The sequence below is a fragment of the Triticum urartu genome, chromosome 6A (genome assembly GCF_056163025.1).
Source record: "Triticum urartu cultivar PI428250 chromosome 6A, HENAU_Tu73, whole genome shotgun sequence".
Taxonomy (NCBI): domain Eukaryota; kingdom Viridiplantae; phylum Streptophyta; class Magnoliopsida; order Poales; family Poaceae; genus Triticum; species Triticum urartu.
Window position 1 is genome coordinate 454,282,700 of NC_141878.1, and position 18,366 is coordinate 454,301,065.

The following is an 18,366-nucleotide window of genomic DNA, read 5'->3' on the forward strand; positions in this document are numbered from 1 at the left end:
AGGCCCGCCTCTAGTGTCATCGTGGGCCGCGTGAGCAAGGCCTAGCCCAGCCGCTGATAGATCCTAACCGCACCACCGAACGGGCCAAGCCCGTGGGTGAGCAGGCCCTCCCTCCAGCCTCCTGTGCATCTGGCCCAGCAGTTTTGGCCCATGTCATGTTTTTTTCCCTCTAGACGATTTTGTCTATTATCCAGAGTTTTGCCAGTTTTACAGTATAGCCCCTAAACATCATGCATTTTATAACTCTCCAACCGTGCATCGGATTAAAACAAACTTAATATGAAACTTGCTTAGAATTTCATCTACTTTAATAATATGCAACTTTCATCTATGTTTAAAATGTTTAAAATGCTGTTTGATTAAATTTGCTCCTATGCCATGTTAAAAATGATTTAATTCATAACTAAATAACCGTAGCTCCGATTTTAATAAACTTTATATGTAAATGGGGTGGAAAAATGTCTAGTTTATCATGGTGGAATCACTTTGCATGTTTAACAACTCTAAAATATGGTTTAGGGGAGAACATTACCAAATCTATAATATGCTCATGAGGAGTTTCTGGAATTGTTGTTCGTTGTTTCCGGCCTCATTTAAACCTGCCTAGATAGGTAGTTTTGTTGTGTTTCACCCCTTGCCATGTTAAGAACATTTAATATTGTTGGGTACATAACGAGATCGAACTAAATAATGGAACGTGGTGTTTCGTCAATATGCAATAGAGTTGCATATTGAGCTCCACTTAATTTGTAGGGTTGTTTGTGCACTTTGCCATGCCATGCCTCATTAAATCGGACATGCATCATACTTGATTGTGCATCATGCCATGTTCATGTGTTGGTTGTTTACTATGTTGTGTGCTTCTTTACGGTGTTGCTTCTTCAGGTTGGTTCCAATAACGTCGCGTTTGTGAGGACCCGTTCGACTACGTCCGTTTGTCTTCTTCATGGACTCGTTCTTCTTCCTTGCGGGATTTCAGGCAAGATGACCATATCCTCGAAATCACTTCTATCTTTGCTTGCTAGATGCTCGCTCTTTTTCTATGTCTATGCTGCGATACCTACCACTTGCTTATCATGCCTCCCATATTGTTAAGCCAAGCCTCTAACCGCCTTGTTCTAGCAAACCGTTGTTTGGCTATGTTACCGCTTTGCTCAGCCCCTCTTATAGCGTTGTTAGTTGCAGGTGAAGATTGGAGTTTGTTCCTTGTTGGAACATGGATATTTTTGTTGGGATATCACAATATCTCTTATTTAATTAATGCATCTATATACTTGGTAAAGGGTGGAAGGCTCGGCCTTTTGCCTGGTGTTTTGTTCCACTCTTGCCGCCCTAGTTTCCGTCATATCGGTGTTATGTTCCTGGATTTTGCGTTCCTTACACGGTTGGGTTATAATGGGAACCCCTTGACAGTTCGCCTTGAATAAAACTCCTCCAACAAGGCCCAACATTGGTTTTACCATTTGCCACCTAGCCTTTTCTTTCCCTTGGGTAGGCCTGCTCAAGAGTCATCTTTATTTAAGCCCCCGGGCCAGTGCTCCTCTGAGTGTTGGTCCAACCTGTCAGCTGCCGGTGGCCACCAGGGGAAACTCTGGGCTGGCCTACTGGAACCTTGGACAATCCAGTGTGCCCTGAGAACGAGATATGTGAAGCTCCTATCGGGATTTGTCGGCACATTCGGGTGGCTTTGCTGGTCTTGTTTTACCATTGTCGAGGATGTCTTGTAACCGGGATGCCGAGTCTGATCGGATTGTCTTGGGAGAAGGAATATCCTTCGTTGACCGTGAGAGCTTGTGATGGGCTAAGTTGGGACACCCCTACAGGGTTTTGAACTTTCGAAAGCCCTGCCCGCGGTTATGGGCAGATGGGAATTTGTTAATGTCCGGTTGTAGAAAACCTGAAGTTTATCTTAATTAAAATACATCAACCGCGTGTGTAGCCGTGATGGTCTCTTCTCGGCGGAGTCTGGGAAGTGAACATGGTGTTGGAGTTATGTTTGAACGTAAGTAGACTTGGATCACTTCTTGATCATAGTTTCTCGACCGCGCTTTGCCTTCTCTTCCGCTCTCATTTGCGTAAGTTTAGCCACCATATATGCTAGTCGCTTGCTGCAGCTCCACCTCAGACCTTTACCTTACCCATAAGCTTAAATAGTCTTGATCGCGAGGGTGTGAGATTGCTGAGTCCCCGTGACTCACAGATACTTCCAAAACCAGATTGCAGGTGCCGAGGATACCGTGCAGATGACGCAACCAAGCTCAAGGAGGATCTCAATGAAGATCTTGTCCTTTGTGTTGTTTCATTCTAGTTGATCAGTAGTGGAGCCCAGTTGGGGTCGATCGGGGATCTGTGTAGCTTTTGGGGTAGTCTTCTTTTATTTTGGTTCCGTAGTCGGACCTTGAGTGTATCTGGATGTATGTAATGCTTTATTCATGTAATTGTGTGAAGTGGAGATTGTAAGCCAACTATGTATCTCTTTTCCCTTATGTATTACATGGGTTGTGTGAAGATTACCTCACTTGCGACATTGCTTTCAATGCGGTTATGCCTCTAAGTCATGCTTCGACACGTGGGGGATATAGCCGCATCGAGGGCGTTACAAGTTGGTAATCAGAGCCTTCCCTGACTTTAGGAGCCCCCTGCTTGATCGAATCGCTGGCGTTGTTGAGTCTAGAAAAATGTTTTGAGTCATTTAGGATTATATATATCGGAGAGTAGGACCTCTTTTTACTCCTCAGTCCCTTCGTCGCTCTGGTGAGGCATCCTGACGTAGAGTTTTGACTATTCTCTTCTCAAATTTCACTAAATTTTTTTTAGGATCACGCGGGTATCTTGAAATCGTTCCAATGGTTTTGTGACGAGAACATTGTTCTTGGTGCCTCCTGACTTTTAGGGGTTGTGGCAGTGTCCCGTGGAGTTGAGCTTCGAGGTGTTGTCGTCACAATTTTATCATTGCAGTTCTGGAATACCTGAGTTTCGCCGACATCGAAAATCTCTTTTATGCAGTTGTTGGTGAGAGAACCTCGACGCCACCCAGTACTGGGGCGGGAGTTCGGGAGTATTTCCATAACTCGTATAACGGATGCTTTTCGAAGGTTGAGGTAAATGATTTCCGAAGGTTTCTTGGTTATGTGTTGAAGGATGGATACAGCTGGACGTAGGATTTGCTAGTTTTGGGTGAGATATTATGCTTCCCCTGTATCCCCAACACCTGATTGCATAACTGGAAAGTTTCGGGAGTTTATAAGTGGGAATTCAAGTAGCTCCTAGGATATCTTTCCGACAGATGTGTGATATGAAGTTGGGGTTCGACGTCTAGTGGTCCGCCTATCCACGGTTGGTTTTACAGTGGTCTAGTTGTGTCTTAAAGAGTCCTTGGCTATGCTGACTCGGGGACGCTTCGTATGTCATGTGCACTGCCTTGTACATGATGGTGTTGTACGATCAAGCCCGTGTAGGCCCCACCACGAAAACTTCGGACGAAATCTCTATCATATGTTTGTTCCGGCTTATTTTGCAAGCCAATCCTTTGTTTTGTTTTTGAGTTGTGATATTCGAGTTGCTTCGAAGTCAAGTGTTGATTCCATACCTTTCCTAAACGCTGTTCTCATACTCCGATGTGAATACCAATCCTTCATGATAATCGAGATTGTCATGTCAATCCTTTTCAACCGGCGCGTTTCCCTTCAAGTGGATCCGATCATTTCATCATCCACAAGATCAACTCAAGCATTCATATCGGTGTTCGTTTCATTCTCAACGGTGTTTTCCCACCCTCCCACCCTTGTTTTTCTTGAAGGATTCAGATTTCTTGATCAAGTATCCATCTTATTGATGTGAAGTCTCTCCATTCTTTTCCTTCAATGTTCTTATCCGGTGATTCTCATGAAGATACTAACGGAGCCTCAAGTTCATCATTATTTGTTTTTTTTCTTCTCCGGTAGAACCAATTCAAGATTTTGGTGTTGATCATATCCTTTCCTCATTTCAAATACCTACTCATGCCGGTGCTCATCATATTCATTCATTTCTCGCTATTCAATTATTCCGGAGTGCTGAAGATATCTCGAAAGGCTCGTCTTGTCATTCAAGATCCGTTCAACCTATTTCGAGGTTGTTATCCCATTCAAGCCATTTGAATCAACCGGTGCAATCTCTTTTCAAAATTGTTCAACGGTATATCTTTTGAGTGGGCACTAACCCACAGGTCTTTTCCCAGGATCTTACCTGACTCTTCTAATCACCGGAGGTATTCTCAAATTCTTTCCAAGTTTGACGTAAGAATGTTTTGTCATCAGTCATATGTGTCTCTCCAAGATCTTTCAATTCTTTTCATCGTTGGTTCAACCTTTCCAATTTTAATTCCGGAGTGCCTCAATAATTCTTGGTGGTGTTTCTCGTCGTCATTCTCAACACTTGAAGACCGAAGAAGAATTTTCCTCCATATATTACTCCATTTTCTTCATGCCATCCTCTCATAATTGTTTTCGATTGTCAGAATTATTTTCACCCATCCGGAGCAATTCAGGAGTCCTTCAGTTTGTTTCTCCGGAGCCCATAATCTCAGAATTATTCATTTCCAACTTTCAGCTCTCATTCTCTAAATCTTACCGATGCATCATTCAAGTATCCTCTAATCAGCTCGTGATCTCTTTGTTCACTTGCATCTAAATTCTCTCAAGTATCTTCGTTCTTTTCATAATTCTTCTGGGTGTTTCTTTATCTTTTCTTCGTTCATTTGCTAATTCTTACCGGTGATTCACCCCTTTACTTCGTTCGTTTTCAATTCTTACGGTGGTTCGTTCAAGAGTTCTCTTCCTTGGTTATCATATCAATTTATTCGTTCTTCCAAATTCTACCGGTGATTCGTTGAATACATTCTCAAGTTTATATTATATCTCTCTTAATCTTTTCTACGAGAATAAGTAATATGCCAAATCCGTTGATTGTCATCAATTTAATTGGTGAAGGATAAGCATAATGTAATTCTTATTCTTGTTTCATCGAGTGAACTCAATTCCCTATTCCGGAGGCTCATCAAATTCCTGATTTCAATTGTTTCATCTTCTCTTTTTCCCGGAATTCCAACCTTTTTTTCAATTATTTCACCACAGAGATTCATCTAAATCGGTACAAGGATTCACCTTGTGTTTTCAACTTCTCTTTCATTCTGTTTGATCATTCTTTATTACCAGAGTTCTTCATGGAGGCTCTACATGATGGCTCATCAAGGATTTAATTCCTCTCGAAGTGTTCATTGAGTTTTTTTAGAGGAGCTCAAGTATTCTTCATATTGCATTCCGAAGAGAAATTCGTTCTACCTTGTCTTTTGAGGTGGTGTTAAGTCATTTTTGACAATTGCTTGGTGTTTCATGATTCACATGTTGTCAAGAATGAGATATCTTAAATCCATCAATCGCGTCATTGGAGTTATGTTGGGTTATTTTCCACCTAAAGCCTTCCCTAAGGATTGTTGCTATTTATGGTGCTATAAATGATCCAAGTTCTTCATTTATCCTCCCGGTGAAATAAGTTTCTCGTCTCCTTGTTGATATCAATCCAATCTTTTTCCGTGAGTGGCATAATTTCATCTCATAGTTTTGAGATGTTTTTACATAAGCCCACAACAACCTTATTCTTTTGTTGTTTAATTTTCAACAACTCCATTCAATCCTTCTTTCTAAGGACACTTTCAAATTCATTCGACGTAGAAGATGTTGTTTTCTTCTTTGTTACTTTCAGTCTGTTCTATCTTTTGTTTCGGAGGCATTGTGATGTGGCTCTCTTCAACCCATCATCTTGTTTGTCAAGATCTTGTTCAATTCCTTCCATTTACAGTCGAAGTGCTGTCCAAATTATATCAGTCTTATTCTTTCTCTATCTTGGTTTAACCGGAGTGTTATGTCTATCATTCCTCTTCTAACCGGAGTCTCATCCAAGTGCTTTATTTTGCCAAGTTCATATTATTGCCTTCCGTTTCCAACCGAAGTGTTGTCGTATTTCATCTCTATCGTTCCTTGTACTTCTCGTTTCGACCGGAGTGCTTGGATGCACTTCTTGCCCATTGCAACCCTTTTCTCATGTCTTTCAACCTACAGGGTTCTCGTGATGTTCCTTGTTCCTCTTTTCTAACGGAGGTTTTCAACTTTGTTCATCTTCGTTGTATTCTGTCTTTCAATTTGTTCAACCTCTCAAGGTTCGTTGTTTCACTCAATTGGCAAAGAAGCAACTTAGTTTTTACCGCTTATCTTCCTTTTCCATTGTCCCTCCGATGCCATTCTAGATCTCGGGACGAGATCCTCTCGTAGTGGTGGAGTGTTGTGACGCCCCGAGACCGATATGCCAGGTGTCTTCCAGTTATTCGCTGTTGTTGTCTTGTCATTCGCTTGCGTGTTGCATCTTGTCATGTCATCATATGCATTGCATCATCACGTTTTCAAAACTTGCATCCGTCCCGGTCTCCTCGTTCTTTCTGTTGTTCGTTCTGAGCCCGACCACACTTGCACGCGCCCGCGGCTTATCCGAAATAGTATTTTATAAGTGGCCGGAAAATGTTCTCGGATTGGGTCGAAAGTTGGCGTGTGGTCTTATTATAGTGTAGATAGACCTCCTGTCAAGTTTCATCGCATTCGGAGTTCGTTTGATAGCCCAACTGTTAAACTATAGCGGCATTATAGCCGTTCTAACATCGGACGTTTTCGGTCTCCGGAAACAGTCGCCGGGCCTCTCTCTCTTCTCTTCTCTCAGCTCGAGCCCTTCTGCGCAGCCCACAAGTTCCAACCGACCCCTCGCGTGCGTGTCCGAAACTTCCCCGGACTCGACCCGGAAAGTTGTCACCGTTGGGTCCAGATCATCCCCAAACATCTACAAAACGTCTCCGTTTCTTATTTAGATTTTCCTAGCCTATCTATTCTCGACCGTCGGATTTTGATCGGATGATCCAACTCCTTTCTTTTCCATATATATAGTCTATCCCTAGTCCATTTTGGACAACCCTAATTTCTAGGGTTCCTACCCTAGCGACGCCGCCCACTTTCTTCTCAATTTCAGCGCCAGGCCAATCACCTCACTCCGTCCATCTCCCTCGATTTGCGTCGCCGCCCAACCACTGCGAAAGCCGAAGCCTCCATCTTCCCCGATCCAAAAGCCTCCACCTCCTCCCTTCGATTCGTCGTCGTACAGATCGAGCAGGAGGCTCGATCCCCAGCTACCTCTCTGCCCGAACCCCTCCTCTGCTCCCAGACGCCTACACCCCGCTAATCCCCACGCCGCCCCGTCGCTCGTCGGAGACCAGGGTCGCCGGAGGCCGCGACCACCTCTCCGTCCAGCAGGTTCACCGTGTCGGACTCCGCCGACTCGCCGGACTCCACGTGCAGGCCTGCCTCGATGCCCCCTCTCCTTCCCTTTCGTCTCGCTCTCGCCCGTTCACCATCTCCCTCTCTCCTGCAGGAACCAGGGAGCTCGAAGCCATGACCACCGTCGCCTCGGATCCTTCTCATCTGTCGCCGGAGCTCCGTCCACCGCTGCATCACCCGGATTCGGTCGTGCGGGACCGGATCCATGTATTCCCGCTTCGTCTCTGGCCCCAGTTGCCTCCCAGCACCCTCCCTCGTCGCCGGAGTTTGCCGGCGTCGTTAGCTTCAGTTCCCTGCTCCAGATCGAGCGAACGAGAAGACCGCGCGCGTTGACCCTGCGCTCAAGGCCCGCCTCCAGCGTCATCGTGGGCCGCGTGAGCAAGGCCTAGCCCAGCCGCTGATAGATCCTAACCGCACCACCGAACGGGCCAAGCCCGTGGGTGAGCAGGCCCTCCCTCTAGCCTCCTGTGCATCTGGACCAGCAGTTTTGGCCCATGTCATGTTTTTTTCCTCTAGACGATTTTGTCTATTATCCAGAGTTTTGCCAGTTTTACAGTATAGCCCCTAAACATCATGCATTTTATAACTCTCCAACCGTGCATCGGATTAAAACAAACTTAATAGGAAACTTGCTTAGAATTTCATCTACTTTAATAATATTCAAATTTCATCTATGTTTAAAATGTTTAAAATACTGTTTGATTAAATTTGCTCCTATGCCATGTTAAAAATGATTTAATTCATAACTAAATAACCGTAGCTCCGATTTTAATAAACTTTATATGTAAATGGGGTGGAAAAATGTCTAGTTTATCATGGTGGAATCACTTTGCATGTTTAACAACTCTAAAATATGGTTTAGGGGAGAGCAGTACCAAATTTATAATATGCTCATGAGGAGTTTCCGGCCTCATTTAAACTTGCCTAGATAGGTAGTTTTGTTGTTTTTCACCCCTTGCCATGTTAAGAACATTTGATATTGTTGGGTACATAACGAGATCGAACTAAATAATGGAACGTGGTGTTTCGTCAATATGCAACGGAGTTGCATATGGAGCTCCACTTAATTTGTAGGGTTGTTTGTGCACTTTGTCATGCCATGCCTCATTAAACCGGACATGCATCATACTTTATTGTGCATGATGCCATGTTCATGTGTTGGTCGTTTACTATGTTGTGTGCTTCTTTCCGGTGTTGCTTCTTCAGGTTGGTTCCAATAACGTCGCGTTTGTGAGGACCCGTTCGACTACATCCGTTTGTCTTCTTCATGGACTCGTTCTTCTTCCTTGCGGGATTTCAGGCAAGATGACCATACCCTCGAAATCACTTCTATCTTTGCTTGCTAGATGCTCGCTCTTTTTCTATGTCTATGCTGCGATACCTACCACTTGCTTATCATGCCTCTCATATTGTTAAGCCAGGCCTCTAACCACCTTGTCCTAGCAAACCGTTGTTTGGCTATGTTACCGCTTTGCTCAGCCCCTCTTATAACGTTGTTAGTTGCAGGTGAAGATTGGAGTTTGTTCCTTGTTGGAACATGGATATTTTTGTTGGGATATCACAATATCTCTTATTTAATTAATGCATCTATATACTTGTTAAAGGGTGGAAGGCTCGGCATTTTTCCTGGTGTTTTGTTCCACTCTTGCCGCCCTAGTTTCCGTCATATCGGTGTTATGTTTCCGGATTTTGCGTTCCTTACACGGTTGAGTTATAATGGGAACCTCTTGACATTTCGTCTTGAATAAAACTCCTCCAACAAGGCCCAACATTGGTTTTACCATTTGCCACCTAGCCTTTTCTTTCCCTTGGGTAGGCCTGCCCAAGGATCATCTTTATTTAAACCCCCGGGCCAGTGCTCCTCTGAGTGTTGGTCCAACCTGTCAGCTGCCGGTGGCCACCAGGGGCAACTCTGGGCTGGCCTACCGGAACCTTGGACAATCCGGTGCACCCTGAGAACGAGATATGTGCAGCTCCTATCGGGATTTGTCGGCACATTCGGGTGGCTTTGCTGGTCTTGTTTTACCATTGTCGAGGATGTCTTGTAACCGGGATGTCGAATCTGATCGAATTGTCTTGGGAGAAGGAATATCCTTCGTTGACCGTGAGAGCTTGTGATGGGCTAAGTTGGGACACCCCTGCAGAGTTTTGAACTTTCGAAAGCCCTGCCCGCGGTTATGGGCAGATGGGAATTTGTTAATGTCCGGTTGTAGAAAACCTGAAGTTTATCTTAATTAAAATACATCAACCGCGTGTGTAGCCGTGATGGTCTCTTCTCGACGGAGTTTGGGAAGTGAACACGATGTTGGAGTTATGTTTGAACGTAAGTAGACTTGGATCACTTCTTGATCATAGTTTCTCGACCGCGCTTTTCCTTCTCTTCTCGCTCTCATTTGCGTAAGTTTAGCCACCATATATGCTAGTCGCTTGCTGCAGCTCCACCTCAGACCTTTACCTTACCCATAAGCTTAAATAGTCTTAATCGCGAGGGTGTGAGATTGCTGAATCCCCGTGACTCACAGTTACTTCCAAAACCAGATTGCAGGTGCCGAGGATACCGTGCAGATGACGCAACCAAGCTCAAGGAGGAGCTCGATGAAGATCTTGTCCTTTTTGTTGTTTCGTTCTAGTTGATCAGTAGTGAAGCCCAGTTGGAGTCGATCGGGGATCTGTGTAGTTTTTGGGGTAGTCTTCTTTTATTTTGGTTCCGTAGTCGGACCTTGAGGATGTGTTTGCTTGTTGTCACGAAGTGAAATGGCATGGATCGGTTCCATCCCGGGGCCCGTTCCCGTGTTTAGATTGCCGAAGGAATCAGAACCCACCGATTCCAGGGAAGGACATATTCCCTGTTTATGCCGAACCTGGACGTTCCTGCAAATCGGCCGGACCACGCGGAATGCCTCACTCGCGTCTCCCTCCCCTTCTCCCCGACTCACCAACCCGGCGCCCCAACCACCCCGACCTGTGCCCTCCTCTCTCCCTCGATGGCCATGGCGGCGGCCGGAAGTGCAGCCTCGCCGGCATCTCCCGCCCGTCGCACCCCCCCACCCACCACCTCGACCTTGGATCTGGCGGAAGAGGGAGGCGAGCACTCTGCTCCATGGCGCAATCCTCGAGATCCATCGGCGGAAGGAGGCCGGGGAGGCCACGCTGCTGCCGCGCTCGCGCGGCACACTGGGAAATGTCGCGCTGCCGCTCTTGACGGACCAGAGGCTCCAAGCGCTGGCCTTGATGGAGTAGGCGATCCAAGCTGCGTGCGCCGTGGTGATAGGAAGGGCGCCGCTGTTGATCTTGTGGATTGGAGGAGCAAGGCTGCGGTCAAGACCGGACTAGCAGGCTGCATTTTTTGCTTGTAGCAATCAGACAGATGCAGACTTTGGTATTTGGGTAGTTACTGTCTTGTGTTTAACTCTGATTCTTTTCTTCTCTGTTTCTCTGCGATTTGTTTTTGACAGAGCAAGTTCAAGCCTACGGTATATGAATCGTTGATGCTCGCACCGCTGTTCTGAAATACTAGTAGTATAGTTCAATTTTTATCTGCCTTTGACTGAAACCAATTCGATTCATAGTGCGATGAATAAACCCATCTCATTCCATCTCACAAACCAAACGCCAAAACGTAACCATTCCATTCCTCCGAATTGCCACTACCGAACACAAGAATAGAACCGACCCATTCCAATGGAATGGAACCATCACATTCCATTCCACTTCGTTCTCGAACCAAACACACCCTGAATGTATCTGGATGTATGTAATGCTTTATTCATGTAATTGTGTGAAGTGGTGATTGTAAGCCAACTATGTATCTGTTTTCCCTTATGTATTACATGGGTTGTGTAAAGATTACCTCACTTGCGACATTGCTTTCAATACGGTTATGCCTCTAAGTCGTGCTTCGATACGTGGGGGATATAACCGCATCGAGGGCATTACAGCGTGGGACTCCGTCGCTCGCGCCTCGAGCATCCTTGTGTGATGGCCGCCGCCCTCGCACTAGACGAAAATCCTCTTTGACCCGGCATCGAGTGCAGCACACGACCACCGCCGCTATGCCTGCAAATATGCCGACACACTTGAATATGCACTCTTGTGCCACCCTGATCTCCTTATTGCGGTTATCGAGGGCCGCCATCCCCACCGCAATGACCAACGGAGGCCACCGCCCCCGCCGCCATGACTACCCATCAAGGTTGTCAGAAATCGTGATTCTGTTATACGATTCTATGATTTTACGATTCAAACTAATCCCTATGATTCTACAATTTTAGGTCTTAGAATCTATATTTCTACGATCCTGATAGTGAAGATTCTACGATTTGCAATCCTACCATCGAAGCTCCGATCGATTCAAAATCGCGATTCTGACAACCTTGCTAGCCATGCATCCGTTGCCGACGATGTTGTGCGTGTCGTCGTCTCTGCGAACGCTGGCAACACCATCTTCACCTCTCTCGCTCATCGATCCTCATGTACAAAATGCAACCATCATCATGTACATCCGTGTATGTACGTATAGTAATCTTCTGTTAGAGATATGACAGACAATAGAAACGAAGAAGATCAAATAAACACAGAGAACACAGGATTTTAACGTGGGAAAACCCCTCCAATGAGAAGGGTAAAAAACCACGGGCACCAATCAGTGAAACTTAGGGAGATGTTACAGACGCCGGGGATTTTCAACGATGATTATTTCGTGCGACGGCTTACAAGAGGTACGTAATGTGATGACCTAGGTCGTAGTTGATCCGTACCGTCCCCCGCGCGCGGGGGGGGGGGGGGGGGAAGCGTCCCTGGTCGGCGGCCAGACTCTGCTTCGTTACGACCCAAGCCTCCCGGTGACGGGGCTCCGCACTGTTCTGTCAGAATTAGCCTTTATATGAATTGGGATCACAACTCAACAACCTCAACGGCCATGATTGGGATCCAGACGAGAAGGACCCTGGCCGCCACGCCATCCACATTGCTGAATGTGCCGTCAGAGACATTTCCGCTGAGTGTTGGCTGCCCTCTTGCCGTGACGGCGCATTTCACCGGGAGGGAGATACCGAACGCCTTTGGGGTGGGGTTGGGAGGGGGGGGGGCTACGTCCCCCACCCCAAGCGTCCCTGGCAGGTGATCAGACTCCGCTTTGTTACCGTCCAAGCCTTCCGATGACAGGGCCCGCACCGCTCTGTCAGAATTAGCCTTTATATGAATTTAGATCACAACTCAACAGCCTCAACAGCCGTGATTGGGATCCAGACGAGAAGGACTCTGGCCGCCACGCCATCCAACCTTAATGGCCGTGAACGGGAGCATCTTCACGACGGGCCTCCGCTCTGCTCCGTGAGAATTTAGCCTTCATATGAATTCTGATTATAACTCAACATCTTCAACGAGAGACAGGCGTAACAGATTAACGGACGCAGAAGCACGTTTAGCGACGGTGATCTCTGAACCAGGATGTCTGGCATGGCGACGAAAGTTGCGAAGAGAGAGCCCACCGGACACTTTTGCGCACGACAACGCACACTGACAGCGACCAAGAAAATCGTCGGAATATCCCCCTCCCCTAAACAAATATCGACAGGGGTACTGTACTGGGGTTTTGCCGCGTCGATCTTACGGGCCCACCTGTCCAGGCCAGATTTTGGCGATCGACCAGGGAGGAAACCCAGCCGCTCCGAGTCGGAGGGAGTGGCCTTCACGGTAGGTGAGACGTTACCGTGGCCTTCGCTGGTTCAATTACTCAGCCGCGCGGGCGTGTCAAGCTGCAGCTATCAAATTATTGACTAACTTGCGCCATATGGACCATCTGAGCTCCAATTCTCCAGTGCATGCGTGAACTACCACCACCCTAGCAGGAAGGAGTAGCTTGCAGTTGCAGCCCGGCTCTGGCTCTGGCTCTGGCTCTACCGAGGAATGTCTGATCTGAGCTACATGTACATAATTAACAATCAATTTCATGCGGAGGATTTTTACGTTAATTAAGACGGCACGCTGGCCCCATGAGACATGTCGACGTCGAATTGTCGACCCTCTTTAGTTGGCTTTTACGCCTCGAGGCCATATGTATGCATGTAACGTAATTAAAAACAAACCACGAGCCACACAGGATGTAAAGCGTGGCCATCCATTTAATTAAGAAGGCGCTGCCGGCCTGCCACGTAACCGGCCACGTCGCTGTTGTGTGCAGGACCTCCACAACTACATGCCCGCGGGGCCAGCTGAACAAAAGGATCGACGATACTGCAACTGTACGCGCAACTACCGGACGCAACGCAATGCAATGCAACACCGTACGTACTACGTAGACGGCGACCCAATGGACTGGATCCTAGCTACCGGCGCTGATCCATCTAGCTAAGGTAGTACACGCAACTACTGTACTATACATGATGCATGTAGTACTGTGCATGCATGTAGACATCGATCAAGGAGCTTTCGGGCTCTTCGGTTCCACTAAAGGCCCTTCACGTTGGCATCACTAGGCATGCATTGCCGTTGCTCCGTTCGTTCGTTCGTTGATCAAGAAACGTACTTCTCCGTAGTAGCGGCGTAGCTTTCCACGCTTGATTGAAACGGACTGGCACTGGCAGCATGGCTCGGCCATGGACGCGCCACCCACCGCGCTATACCTGGCAGCAGGAGCTCGTTTGTCGCTGGCCATGGCTGTCGAACTGTAACCGCACATGTTAAGCTAGCTATAGCTACTGGTACTGGCACGCGAATATTCCGATCGAAGCGCTTTCCGCTCCTTCCGATCTGCCAGTATCCATTACTCTACTCGCGGCGGTCTTAGTTTACTCGCGCGGATCACATGAGGAGGTATCTTCTTCAGTGCAGATGCTGATCAGGGCTCGATCGGCGTGCATGTGGCCACCGCGCCAGCTCGCATGCATCAGCGGAAGCTTTTGCGCTTGCTTATGCCCTAATGATGCCGTCTTTTGCTTTTGTCTGGTGGGGCTAAACAACGCCGAGATGAGACGATGGGGGGCGATATTTTATGGGCGCGCGCCCCACGCAGTCCCTAGTATTTTTTCTCCCGGTCTTCTGTACTGTAGCTCGCCGATCGAGCCGTGACCTACATACATGTAGGTCTACGCGACGAGCATTCGAGAAGCGCTTAATCAATTGACAGGTACGGCACACGTACGCTCGCATGATCGTATCTGGAAATACTGCGCCGATCTGGTCAGCGCGCGGATCCTCCTGCACTGTTTTCTGTTGATGCATCTCGTCACCTTCCTTTGGTTGCACCGCTTATTTTAGGGTTTTAGTCTTCCCATGCATGTTATTCTCACTGGACTAAACCAATTCTTTTCCATCATTTCTAGAGACTACTACTTCTGAATTGTTTTTCACAGCCATATTGAATGGAGCCACTGCAGAGTGATAGATATATTTAACGGAACTCCTTGCTTCCATCGCATTATTGCAACCCCACCTGTCTGTTGCAAGCAAGATCCAAATTTTCGAGATCTCGGATGGAAGATCCGAGTGCAATTTTAATCCGGCAACGAACCCAATTTAGCAGGCCGTAGTTGAACAGAGAGGTTTTTGTTACTTCATTACTTGCAAGTTGCAACCCATCTGCTTGCACAAGGAGTACTTTTTAGAGGAAAAGACATAGCGTCCGACTTTACAAAATAAGCCATGAACTGGCAGAGGCAGCCATACAAACTATGAATTATGGAACCTAAACTCCATGTCAGTTACACACATAGCTCTGTACAGGAAAATGAAGAGTGGATTTTTTCCACAAGGTATCTGCTTTAGATACTGCTTCTTCTATTCAATATTATAGGACATTTTGAATATTTCAATATTGCTTAGATACAGACTGAAATGAGTGAACAAACACACTAAAACACGTCTATATACATTCGATTCAGAAAAAAAATTAAGACATCAGTAGACTAGATGAGTATCAGAGGGAGTGAAGAAAATCTTGCAGCGAAATTAATAATGCTGGTAAAGCATGAAGAGCTAAACTGGCAGCAAACAACTACGGAATAAAATTTGTTGGAGTAGGACGTAGTAACACTAAGAACAACTCTAATAGAGTCGCCATAATGTATATGAAGCGTGCTCCATATGCATTTGGAGGTTGGCCGGCCTGGCGACGCGTAAACTTAGTGTCGACATATCCGAGCCTCTATTAATTTTGGACTTTTACTAGCAAAAGGCCCGTGCGTTGCAACGGAAGAAAAAAAATACCACACACTCTTAATTTACAAAAAAAAGGGTCTATAATCTGAGAATTTGTAGCTATGGCCCAAACAAAGATGGTCTTAACCTATAAAAGCATAGTTTAAGATTCTACAGGTGTTCTATTTAATCCGTACAAAGAAACGGGCAAGTGATCATGCATTTATTCATGACATGTTGAAATGGGGTGTTGTTACGGGTGAGTAAGGCCCTGTTTGGTTCCAAATAAGTCACCAACTTATAAGTCCAAAAGTGAAAAAAGTGACTTATTTTCCCAAACAACCCCAACTTATAAGTCACCCCAACTTATAAGTTATAAGTTGCTCCACCCCATCTTAAAACTTATAAGTCACCTCCTTTTGTGTGGGACCCACCACCTTTTCTCCTTCAGGTCCACACTGGATCCCCACCCGTGACCCATCCCGAGCTCGTTCCCACCGCGCACCCAAACTCTCGCCGCCGCCGCCCTCCATCGCAAGCTCGCCCCCGCCGCAATCCTTCCGATCCAGCATGCCTCCTTCGAGATCTAGTACGCCGCTGCCCGGATCCGCTCGCCGCCCGGTCTCCACCATGGCCGGCAGGAACTCGAGGTTGCAGCTCAACCTTTTCGAAGATTCCCAAGGCGCCGACGAGGAAGACGACTTCTTTGGTGACGGCTCCCAGGTCGGCAACTACTCCCCACCGATTCGTGCGCGTGCTGCTCTGTTTAGTGCTCCGGCGGCTGGAGGCTTCTCTCCGCGCGTGGGTGCCCTGGGCGTGGCGACTGGAGGCCTGGGTGCTCTGAGCGTGGCGGTTGCCGGCCTCCCTCCGCGCGTGGGTGCTCCAAGTACACCACAGGCCCCGACTTTCGTCGATCCGCCCGTGCCGGGGGGACTGGACCTGAACTCCGAGGCGGTGGCGTTTCCTGGCCTGCCGGAGTACCAGCATGTTCTGCAGTCCCAGGAGGCCCCTCCCCGTCGACGCAGCGACAAGCATGTGGTGGCCACGACTGGATGCGGTCGAGGTGCGGGCCGAGGCGCAGGTGGCCGAGGAACCTCATCCAGCGCCGGCATGCCTCCTCGTCCAGCGAGGTCAGGGGCTGGTCGCGGTGGTGGTGGTGTCAAGCGCGGCAGGTCCCTGACCAATGCCGCAAGTGCTCAAACTGAAGGCCACATTGACCTGGACGACGACGAGGAAGGCTTCTATTGGACCAGCTCCAACATGCTCCAGAACTCCGAAGAGGAGGAAGACGACTCTGATGAGGTAATATTTGCAGTGTTCATGTGTTTCACAATTGCAATGTATCACATAGTATCGTTTTGTAATCGATTTGCAATGCATGACAGCGTGGCTTTGATACTGCTAAATGGAATGAACAAAGGCTAGAACTCTATTTAAAATTAGTCATTCGCGAGATTAGTAATGGGAACCGCCCAAACAATCAAATGGCTACTGTTGGGTGGAAGAACATATGCAGAGATTTTCGTAGATCTTGTGGACAGAAATATAATGTGAAGGCTATGAAGAATAGGTATACCCAAGCAAAGGTCTTGGCAACTTTCTGGAAAGAGGTGCATGTGAAGTCCAGTGGACTAGGCCGAGGTCCAAATGGTGAAATCCTGGCAAGCGAGTCATGGTGGCAAGCTAATACCAAGGGGAGAACCGAGTGCTACAGAGTATTCAAGGATCGAGTGCCCCCCTATCTAGATGATTTGATGCTGATCTTCGATAATGTGACAGTGGATGGATCATCTGCATTTTGTCCAGGATTTGATGAGGAAGACAACTAGCCGCACAATGGTGTTGCAGCAGATCTTTATGATCTCACTGGAGAAGGCGACACATGCAGTCCCATGGGCAGTGCTAACAAGAGGGCTAGTAGTAGCAGCAAGAGGGCCACCAGCATTGCAACAACAGGAGAGAGCCCTTCCAAGAAAACCAAGAGTCCTATGGTTAAAGCTCTTAGGGGGCTGGTGAATGAAATCAAGATTGACAGGGAGGAAGGGAAGAAAAAGGAGGACAATTATGCCAAGAGGGAGGAGGCTCGGTCCAGGGCAATTGTAAATGCACAAGCACAGATCATGGTGCAAAAACGCCAAGCAATTCAAGAAGAGATGGATCAGTGTGTAGCTCTTGCTAAAGAGTGTGGGGTAGCTGAAGCATCCATGGAAATGTGGGTGGCTTTGGAGTTGTTCATGGATGCTAACAAGAGGGCCTTTTTCAGAGCTATGCAGACTATTGAAGCAAGGCTTGCGTGGATCCAAATGCACTGCCAGCAGAGAGGAATTGTGACCAAGAAGTAAACTGTAGCAGTGTGATGCTAGTAGTAATCATGTTATGCCGTGTTATGTGAACTTGAATCATGTTATGTCGTGTTATGTGAACTTGAATCATGTTATGTCGTGTTATGTGAACTTGAATCATGTTATGTCGTGTTATGTGAACTTGAATCATGTTATGTCGTGTTATGTGAACTGCAATTTGAACTTTGATTGGTCATGTGTTATATTTCTGTTGACTGGAGTAATAATTGTGAGCTGGTGCATATGATCCATCATATTCTGTTACTTGTTGGTACTAAATTGATCCTCTACCCTTTTTTGTAGCAATGGATGGCTGCCACCATGGATCAGTGGGCAGAGGAGGACGAAGAAGAGGAGGAACAAGAAGCTGCAGCAGCAGAGAGGAGGAAGAACATAATAGTCAGCACTGCACAAATCATTGGTACGTACCACCTTGAGAACATGGAAAATAAAAATATGTACCGCCAACCTAAAGAAACTGGATATGAGTGGGTGATGAGGACATTACATCCTAAGACACAATGTTTCAACAT

The 18,366-nt window shown here is 47.0% G+C and overlaps 1 long non-coding RNA gene across 1 annotated transcript; it reads left to right on the forward strand.

Moving 5' to 3' along the window:
- Nucleotides 1-6,291: 6,291 nt before the first annotated feature.
- Nucleotides 6,292-10,891, forward strand: LOC147965674 (uncharacterized). Its single transcript, XR_015608476.1, has 2 exons — nucleotides 6,292-7,795; nucleotides 8,562-10,891. It is a non-coding gene; the product is annotated as an uncharacterized LOC147965674 (long non-coding RNA).
- Nucleotides 10,892-18,366: the final 7,475 nt, after the last annotated feature.